Source organism: Pinus tabuliformis, chromosome 9 (genome assembly GCF_031772625.1).
Source record: "Pinus tabuliformis cultivar Carrire ecotype Pingquan chromosome 9, CPIR1, whole genome shotgun sequence".
NCBI lineage: Eukaryota > Viridiplantae > Streptophyta > Pinopsida > Pinales > Pinaceae > Pinus > Pinus tabuliformis.
In genome coordinates, this window is record NC_142307.1 from 250,215,792 (window position 1) to 250,226,405 (window position 10,614).

Genomic DNA, 10,614 nt, shown 5'->3' on the forward strand with positions numbered 1-10,614 from the left:
ATTTGGTAATGATGGTGGTTAGGTTATCAGATAGGATGGTGGCCCAAGTCATGATGTGTGAATTAATGCAGGCATCAATCAAAGGAATCCATTCTATGGAAAAATTAGTATTATTGGGTAACCCATATAGTGTACTTAACATAACAACTGCATAGTTGTAGGGGTTTTCCAAAGAGGCTATAGCATACATACCTGATTTGTCAAATTTGAATTTGTTGTCTAATACTCTCCAACCCTGAATCAACGTGGAGGGGTTTGGGTTCTTCTTTGTGAAGTTGGAAACGTACGTCTTGTCATATATATCTTGAGGGTCAGGTATATGGTAAATTTTATTCAGGTCCTCTGCTCTAAATGACCCCATGAGTTCCATTCTTTAATTCTTGAATTACCTATCTTCAATGGTGAGGTTTTCGACCACCCACTTGATCATATCGTGTATGGGAGGATTTTAGCCCTCGCTCTTATCCTATGAAGGAAAGAGTAGGCAACATCCTTGAATTGAAGCCCTGAAGGTCTTGTTGAGTCGGTTGTTGCTCTTGTGACAGTAATATTGGGACGTTCGTCCTCAAGCCTATTGTATATGACCTCCCAAGTTGTTTCTCCTCCGTTAGTGCTGCAGATTGTATCAGATAATATAGGAGCCATCTCTGTAAACTCAGATTCAATAATGTTATACTTTTTCTGTTTCTGCATCACCTTCCTCAATGACATGTCTTTTGTAGCTTGCCTGAAATGGACAAGATATATCAACACAAACATTATCGAGCAATTAAGACTGAAAGTTTTTCTGAAATGACTTTGGATCGTGAGAAAGGTTTAATGAGATACACAACGTTAACTACCCATAACTTGGAAAATCATTACCTCTCCTAAGGGCACTAAATATTTATTAACCTGTCAATTCATTCGTTTTTATATTAAAAAGCAATTATTTCAAACGCTTATTGCTCTTATTCGCACATCACAATCTTTAAAAGGATGCAATATAGTGTTTCCCGCTCTATAAGGTGAAATGCGATTGCGAATTTCCCAATATCGCATTTCGCAAATCGTTAATGGATGTTGTAGTGGCATAGCTTAATTACTTGTGAAGCTTGAGAAGTGCGATTTGCAAAATAACAAGGTGCTTTGATGAGGATATCACAACGGGAGGTTTGATCGCACATCGCAATTTTTTAAAGGATTTTTATGATCATCACATGGAAAAGCGCGATTTGCGATTTGCGATGAGGGTCACATCCTTGGGTTGTTTTGCAAGATTTTTTAAGGAAATTTCTTAGAGTTAGGTTTTATTATCCTAAGACTAAAAATTTAAAAAGGGTCCCCATTTATGTCTCTAACCTTAGGTATTGTTATCCATAAATGGGGGGATTGTTTCATAGTACAACATGAACCAACTATTGCAGTGTGTTTTATAGTTGGATCTCTTGTAATGGTGGTTGCAAGTACTCTTCTTCCTAGTATCCATCATTTTCCACTTGGTTTCCATCACATTCTTGAATTGGCTTCCTAGATTCTTGCGATGGTGGAATATTTTATTGATAATCTACAAAACTATTAACAATTTTCTTAACCTCTATATCACTTGTAGTTTTTTTATACATCTATAATTCATTAAATATAAATCCCTTCTTCAAAAAATTTTGTGCTTAATTGAATCCCACAAAACATAACCAAAATCACCATCCACATATCCTAGAAAAATACATTTAATGGATTTATAATCTATCTTGGTTTTATACTGTCTAGGAATATGCATAATGCTTCACATCCAAATTTTTTTTAAAGTGAGAATAGTTTACCTTCTTACTGATAAAAACGTCTTCAATAATGTCACCATCCAATGTTATAGTAGATGCTTGATTGATGAAGTAACAAATTGTTCTTACTATTTCTATCAAAAAATATTTTTCCAATATGGAATTTGAAAATATACTCTAAACTTTCTCCATCATAATGAGATTCATCGTTTCTATAGCACCATTATGTTAAGGAGGACTAGGAATAATCTTCTTATGTTTTATGTTGAACCTATGTATAATAATTATTGAGCGTGTTGCATCAATACTCTCCATTGTTATTGGTCATGAAACACTTGAGTATTTTTTTAGTCTCTCTTTCAACAACAACATGGTATTTATGAAATATCTTAAATAACTTTCCTTCACTTTTAAGGGAGTAGGGCCAAACCTTCCTTGATGCTGACACAACCTAAGCTGCATCTACCCACATTATGAAAATGAAATTGCATGTCACACTATGTATCCGTCATGTCCCAAGATAAACACCAATATCAATGGTGAAAACCCTCTATAACCAATGTCTAATAAGTGGAAATATAACATTTGATGGAAACTTACTTTATCAAAATTTAATTCTTTAAGCATAAATATATTCGGTTCTCTCTTAATCCTTATAACTCAACCCTTCGGTTGATTTTATTACTTGCGACAATAAAATATCATATAATATTTGACTCTGATTTTAATCACCCACGCTTATCAACCATACCATGGTCTTTAGACTTTGGTTAAAACTCAAACTTAAACCATAATACATCAATCCTGCTTATTTCTATTATAATTCCCATATAATAGAAATATTTCATAACCCACACTTAAACCTTACCTTTCCTCCATTCCAAAAACCTTTGCACATATATCGGTGCTCTCCTTAGCGCATTAAATATTCACCATCGATCTCATTCCTCAATCCAACGGCTATCGCGTCACCCTCTCACCAACTGACCTAGATAATCTCCATCGTCGATAAATCCCATCCAATCGAACAGCTATCACGCAATCTCGTGTAGATTCTTGCATGACTGGTATCAGGTCGAGAACGCACGAGAAAAGTGGTTTTCCCTTTCCATCATGTGCTACGTGTCAACCCCTTAGGCTAATCACGTGAAATTATAGGATACCATTTACCGCTTTGAGGGCATGAGATATATCGCTTACTACCTACGAAAACCACTCCATCATTCTATACATTTTCCACCCTTCTGTCGACACCAACCTTGATGTGATCCATCCATCTATTAAGTTAATCTCCTGCCATAAGATCTTCGTCGCTCATCTTCCATTAATCATGTTTCTTTGATATGACTGATCCAACAGTTCCTGTGCACTGTTACGTTCTTTTGTTTCTTACTGTGTAATAGCCCATTCGGCTTTTTGCCTATGTATTTGTTCTCGCCTTACGATATTTACTTGTTCTGATCTCGATCTCCACTTTGTTACTTCATTTCTTCACGCTTTACACTTCGTTCATAAATCCTTAGGTTTTATGAAACCTTGCAGTTATACCTTCGCTATAACATTGAAGATTTTCTCCAATATTGTCTGTGTGCAATCCCATAACGCTCCTCTCTGTATTTCGTCTCTGGTTCTGCACACTTGCAAACCTATGTTACGGAAATTTATTCTAATCCACACACAATTTATAATTCAATTACTCAATCCACACTTTCACAATTTAGAATTAAAATCTATGTGTATATATAAACAAATAATTACATGATGAGTCTCTCTCTCTCTCTGGCTTGATTTTCTAATCAGTGGCCTTTCCATTTCTTTCCTATAGGCTTACAGTCAAACCCCATCTAATCTCTAAACTCTAATTCCCTAACTCCTTAACTCTCTCTCTAACTAACTCTCTCTATACCTTTTAGGCTTACATTTATACAAAAGGAATGTAACCTATTTCAGTTCAGATCCTTAACATTTTGAAGTAAATCCTAAATATCCTCTAAGTCCACTTTTGACTCAAATAATCCCTAAGGATCCTCTCTGGTTCCACAAAACATGAAACCAATTCCTAATCTAAGATTTACAATTAATTCCTAATCTCCCAATCTCTCAACTATCCTAATTCTCTCATGTTCTCCAACATTCGATACATTTACAAACATTCCTCACAATACTTAATTAAATCCTATTCTTAATATCTCTCATTAAAATCACTCAAAACCTTAATAATTAGTATAATTTAATACTCACGAAACCAACTTCCTTGAAAACACAAGACCCCCTATGTCACTAAAATACAATGAAATTGGTGAGCTCAATGCTCCTGCATCAGACTACCAAGGTTAAAATAATCATGATCTCCACATCATGTGTTCTTATATGTTGATAGAAAACCTCTAGGATCCCAAACTTTAGTTTGTAGTTGTCTGAATGTTCTATTCCTTTGTTGTTGTTGTATGTTTGTTACCTTCTATTTCATCTTCCTCTCCTTGTCAGTCAGGTTCAAATTCTGATTGATCACTCTTCCTGTTGCTGTCAATCTCCTCCATCTAGATTGCTTCATCATTAATTGCCATAATTCTTTAATTTCTATCTCTAGCACATCCTTGGGCTGGTCCATACTCCGCCATTTACTACTACCTCTTTCTCTTTGCTTAAGTTTGTTGTTGCTATCCACTAGCTCTTGCATCTTGACATTCTGCATTTCTTCAAGTTCTTTTGTTCCCCAATGTTGAAATTGAGATTTCTCTTCCTCTTTCATGCTTATCTCTTTCTGCATCAAATCTTGATTCTCTAGCATTCTTTCCAGCAACATAATATCTCTATTCCATGCATTAAATACTTCCACGGAATCCTCCTCTTCCATCTTTACTTGGCTGCTCATTTGTGCCAAATTTTCTCTAGCATCTACAACAAAACCTGCACTCACAAAACAATTATTAAAATGAAAAACATAAGGCCTTAGTGCCTCTTCTCCCTTTAGCAAGATTTCAGTATGCTGCTATGATTTTTCCTTCTCTATGAGCACATCAGTATGTTGATCCAACCTCTCTAAAGAATTCTCCAAAGGACTCTCGAAACTGTTAGCAAGTCTCTCTTTCACACCATCTACTTCAATCATGTATTTGTTCTCTTGTCCACTGTAGTGAACTCCTTCTTCTGCAATCACACTGTCATACTCTGAGTTTTCCAACAAATATTCCAGCAATTCAATTTCTCTTTGACACTTCATAAGTATTTCATCATCACTTATAATTCCTGCATTTATGCACAATTTATTAGTTTGAAAATTACAAGGTTCAATAGTCTCAACTATTGCTTCACATATCAGTTTTTCAGACTGAATTTCATCTCCTTCTTTCACAAGAAATTGATCCTGTGTTATAACAACTTCAAACATCAATGTATTACTAAATTCTTTCTGCTGCAATAATTCACTGCTTTTCACATTCAAGAGAAATTCTCCATCATTCTTTACTTCAGACTATTTATCTTCTGAAAGATATTCTTCCATACTTTTGACAATCTCAAAATATTGCTCATCTTCTGCAAAACCTGTAATCACATCAAAATTATTAGATTCAAAAATACAAGGTTTTGCATCCTCCCTTTGATCCGAATTTGTCCAACAGTTCAGAAAATGATTAATAATTCCTTCTTCAGCAAAGTAAACTTCTTGTTGTCTTGAATGCTCACAATAATTCATAATATATTCTGTAGATCTTTAGTCTTCATGTTCACCCAGAGCTCTACCTTATTCTTCTTCACAAATGGAAACTTCCATTCTCAACTCAGCTTCTCTAAGTTCTTCAGACTTCAATCAAACATTCATTACTTGTTCAAGCTTCATCAGTGCTTCTGCTAACTACATATTCACCTGTTGATTTCTCTTCTCTTGTAGCCTCCACCACTTTACTTTCTTCTTTATGACATAACCATGCTTCTGGTCTTCTTTATTCATCTGAAACATCTCCATTAATAACTCAAGATGAACTGCAATCTCAGCCTTCTCCCTCTCATATTCTTCTTCACTTAATTGTCTTTGTAGGCAATTTCCCTTGGCATCCTCTTTCTTCACCTTGCTTCTACTGTGGTATTTCTTAGAACCTCAGTTATCTCTGTTATCTCTGTTATGACTATCATTAGTCATCTTCTTCTCTATCTTCATGAGTTCCTCACTCACTTACTATGAGCTACATTAAAGCCTTTGCAACATCAAGTCCTCCCTGTTGTCACTTACCTCACCAAACTCTCCTCTATACTTGGTCTTTTGGAAAGCCCTTGGTTCTCTATTCTCTCGAACCTCTTTGAGTAGTTCTCTATGCTCCTTCTAGGCTTCAACTCATCTGCACCTTTTAAGAACACAATTGTCCTCTTGTATTTCAATCACAAATGAAACACTAGGTTCTGGCCACCTCTTCTTTCACTCATAAATTTTTACCATCTTTCTTCATTACTGCTTCTTTTCTTTTGCTGAGATACATTCTTTTGTCTACAACCGGAATTTTGCAACCACAATCTTCAAACCAAATTAAAAAAAAAAACATATCATCTCACCTTCAAGATCTCTACACGATCTAGTTCTCCCATTCATTTGTACTTTGAATGGATTGTTCTCTGTTTCTTTGCATTTGCAAATTCTGTTACACTTTATCTATGTGTGCCTACTGTTTCTCATATTTAAAATATGATATCCTCTTGCCTGTATACATACCTTCAAAACATAACTTTGTTCTATGTTTCTCAAAGCATTCTTACACGCAGAATTTCCTTGTTCATCTCTAAATCGAAAACAGCCTAAGCCGCATCTACCCACATTATGAAAATAAAATTGCATGTCACACTATGTATCTGTCATGTCCCAATATAAACACCAATATCAATGGTGAAAACCCTCTATAACCAAGCTCTAATAAGTAGAAATATAACATCTGATGGAAACTTACTTTCTCAAATTTTAATTCTTTAAGCGGAAATATATTCGGTTCTCTCTTAATCCTTATAACTCAACCCTTAGGTTGATTTTATTACCCACGGTGTTATGAAGCTAGCTCACAAAAACATAGAAAAGATATATCAACACCTTACAATTCAGCCTCTTTGAGGGGGCAACCTCCTTTACATTACATAAATGAACAATTCTTGGATGATTCAAATGAAAAAACCTCCTTTCTATATATAGGAGTCTAAGGAGTCACAATATAACCTAGCTCACCTAACAATAATAATATAAAGCCACAAAAATAACAATAGAGGGATTCTATGGGGCACAGTAATAACAATATGGGGACAATAGGGGCACAACAATATTAATAAGGGATACAACTACAATAGTAATGGGGTAATCACTAGTATTATAGGGACCTAACATGCCCCTCTCCTTCAAAAAAGTGTTGTCCTCAACGCTTGAGTAGTTCTGGATCCTTCTGTATAAAATTCTCATCCTCCCATGTGGAATCTTCAGCGAATAAGCTCTTCCACTTGATGAGATACTCCGAAATTGATCGATTTCGTAGCTGTCGAGTTCTTGTTTCTTTGACTGCTTCCGGTTCCAATATAATTTTTCCTTCCTCATCAAGTTCTGGAAATATTGTTTGAACTGGAAGCTTGTCGCCTATAACTTTCTTTAAACATGAAACATGGAAAACTGGGTGCACTCGAGAAGTTGCAGGAAGCTCCAATTTGTATGCCATAGTACCAATATTTTGCAACACCTTGTATGGACCATAATACTTTCGTGATAATCTATTATCCTTCTTAGCTTGCTTGAGGGACATTTGTTTATATGGTTGTAGCTGTAGGAATACCAAATCACCTACATCAAAACTTCTTTCGCTGCGATGTTGATCTGCCTGTTGTTTCATTCTATTCTGTCCCAACACAAGGTTATCCTTTAAGAGTTGGAGGACTTGTTGTTGATGTTCGATGTGATGTTCCACTGCTTGAACCTTATAATTTTCTCTTAAATATGATGTGATGGATGGTTGCTGATATCCATAAAGTGCCATAAATCGAGTCATTTTTGTTGCTGTATGGAAGGAAGTGTTATACCACCATTCAGCCAGAGTCAACCATTTGACCCATTGTGTCTGTTTATCAGATGCAAAGCATCGAAGATATCCTTCCAAACATGTGTTTACTATCTTAGTTTGCCCATCAGATTGAGGATGATAAGATAAGCTATGAGCTAGCTGAGTACCAAGACAAGAAAATAATTATGTCCAAAAATCTCCAGTGGAAATGGGATCTCTGTCACTTACAATAATCTTTGGGTTTCCATGTAGCTTTTGAATTGTTTCCATAAATGTAGTAGAAACTGTACTGGCTTTAAATGGATGTGATAATGCACAAAAGTGTGCATACTTTGTAAGTCTGTCAACTACTGCCATGATGACACTCTTTCCCTCAGACTTGGGTAAAGCTGTGATAAAATCCATTGAAACCTTCTCCCAACGTTGGCTTGAAATGGATAAAGGTTGTAATAGACCCGGGGTCTTAATTGTTTCAACTCTATTTTGTTGGCAAACCAAACATTCCACCACAAACTTTTGAATATCTGATTTAAGGCCATCCCAAAAAAATTCCTTCTTAACCATGTGGTAAGTTTTTAAAAATCCTGAGTGCCCTCCTAAGGGAGAAGTGTGCAATTCCATAAGAATCTTTTGTTTGAGTTGGGAATTCTTATAGAGGTATAAACGATCTTTGTACCATAACGAATCATTTTTCCAGCTAAATGTATAAGATGTACTTGAATCTTGTTGTAACTTTCCAATATGTGCCCACACTTCTTCATCATTCTTCCATTCCTCCCTTGCTTCGTTTATCCAATCTGGTTGGATAATAGAAATGGCGCACAACAGTGCTTTCACATCCTCATCCTTTCTTGAGAGTGCATCTGCCACCACATTTTGCTTCCCTTTTTGTAGATGATTTCAAAGTCATAACCCAACATCTTTTTGACCCACTTTTGCTGCTCTTCAGAGGATAATCTTTGTTCTAAAAAGTATTTAAGGCTATCATGATCCATTTTTATCTTGAAGTGTCTTCTCATTAGGTAGGGTCGCCATTTCTTAAGTGAAATTAGTATTGCCAACATTTCCTTCTCATAAATAGCTTTGTGTAAAAACTTTCCCTTGATTGGATGACTTTCAAAAGCAATGGGTCGTTCATCTTGCATTAAAACAACACCAATTCCATTTCCTGAAGCATCACATTCCACAATAAAGGTTTTTGTGGAGTCTAGTGTAGCTAAGACTGGTACTTGACACATTGACTCTTTAAGTTGTTCAAAGGCCTTTGTTGGTTTTGGAGTCCATGAAAATGCATCTTTCTTCAATAATGTTGTTAGAGGTGCTGCTATTCTCCCATAATTCTTAACAAACTTGTGATAATATCCCGTCAACCAGAGAAATCCTCGCAGATGCTTTATGGATGTGGGGATTTTCCATTCCTTAATGGCTTTAATTTTGCTAGGGTCTACCTTAACTCCTTCATGAGATACAATATGACCTGGATATTCCACCTCTTATACTCCAAAGAAACATTTGCATCCTTTTGAATATAATTGTTTCTCCTCTAATAGTTGTAGCACCCTATCAACATGTTCAACATGATCCTTCCAAGACTTGTTGTAGATTAGTATATCATCAAAAAATACTAACACAAATTTTCTAAGGAATGGTTTGAAAATGGAATTCATCAAACCTTGAAATGTAGAAGGTGCATGGTAAGGCCAAAAGGCATGACAAAAAATTCATAATGACCCTCATGAGTTCAAAATGTTGTTTTCAGAATGTCTTTAGTCTTCATTCTGATTTGATGATATCCTGAACGAAGATCCAACTTGGTGAAGTAAATTGATCCATGCAATTCATCTAGTAATTCATCAATGATGGGAATGGGAAACTTAGCTTTAGTAGTGAGCTTGTTGAGCTCCCTATAATCCAGACACATGCGCCATGATCCATCCTTCTTGTGCACTAATACTACTGGAGCAAAGAAAGAACTTTGACTAGGTTGAATTATACCAACCTCTAGCATTTCTGCAACCATACGTTATATTTCACTGTTTTAGGCATAGGGATATCTGTATGGCCTGATGTTTGGAGGAACACTTCCTGGAATCAGATGACTAGCATGATCATGATCATGAATAGGTGGGAGACCTTTGGGAGTCTCACTGTTGGGTCCCTATAATACTAGTGATTACCCCATTACTATTGTAGTTATACCTCCTATTTATATTGTTGTGCCCCTATTACCCCCATATTGTTATTTCTGTGCCCCATAGAATCCATCTATTGTTATTTTTTTGGCTTTATATTATTATTGTTAGGATGGCTGGATTATATTGTGACTCCTTAGACTCCTATATATAGAAAGGAGGTTTTGTCATTTGTATCATCCAAGAATTGTTCATTTATGTAATGTAAAGGAGGTTGCCCCCTCGAAGAGGCTGAATTCTAAGGCGTGGATTTATCTTTTCTATCTTTTCTTGAGCTGGTTTCATAACATTTGGTATCAGAGCTTTGGATTCTAGGGTTTCGCTGCTCCAAACAGGTCATCGTGGAATTTTCGCTATAACTTTTTTTCTGTGAAGTTTCAGAAGTCGCAAAAAACACCCATTTGAGAATAATTGGCGCTGAACCTTGGGTCCGAATTTCAGAGCTTTTTTCGCGATATTGTCGGGGATATGATCTGAGGAAGTTGGCCTTTTTGCAGACTCCTGAATTACATTCAAAACAGGTGACCTGGGGAAAATCGTCATAACTCTCTCTCTGAGGATTGGATTGAAATTTCGTAAAAAGGTACAGAAAGAGGACGGACTGTAGTTTCTTGTATGTGTGTTTCAAATTCAAAGGTT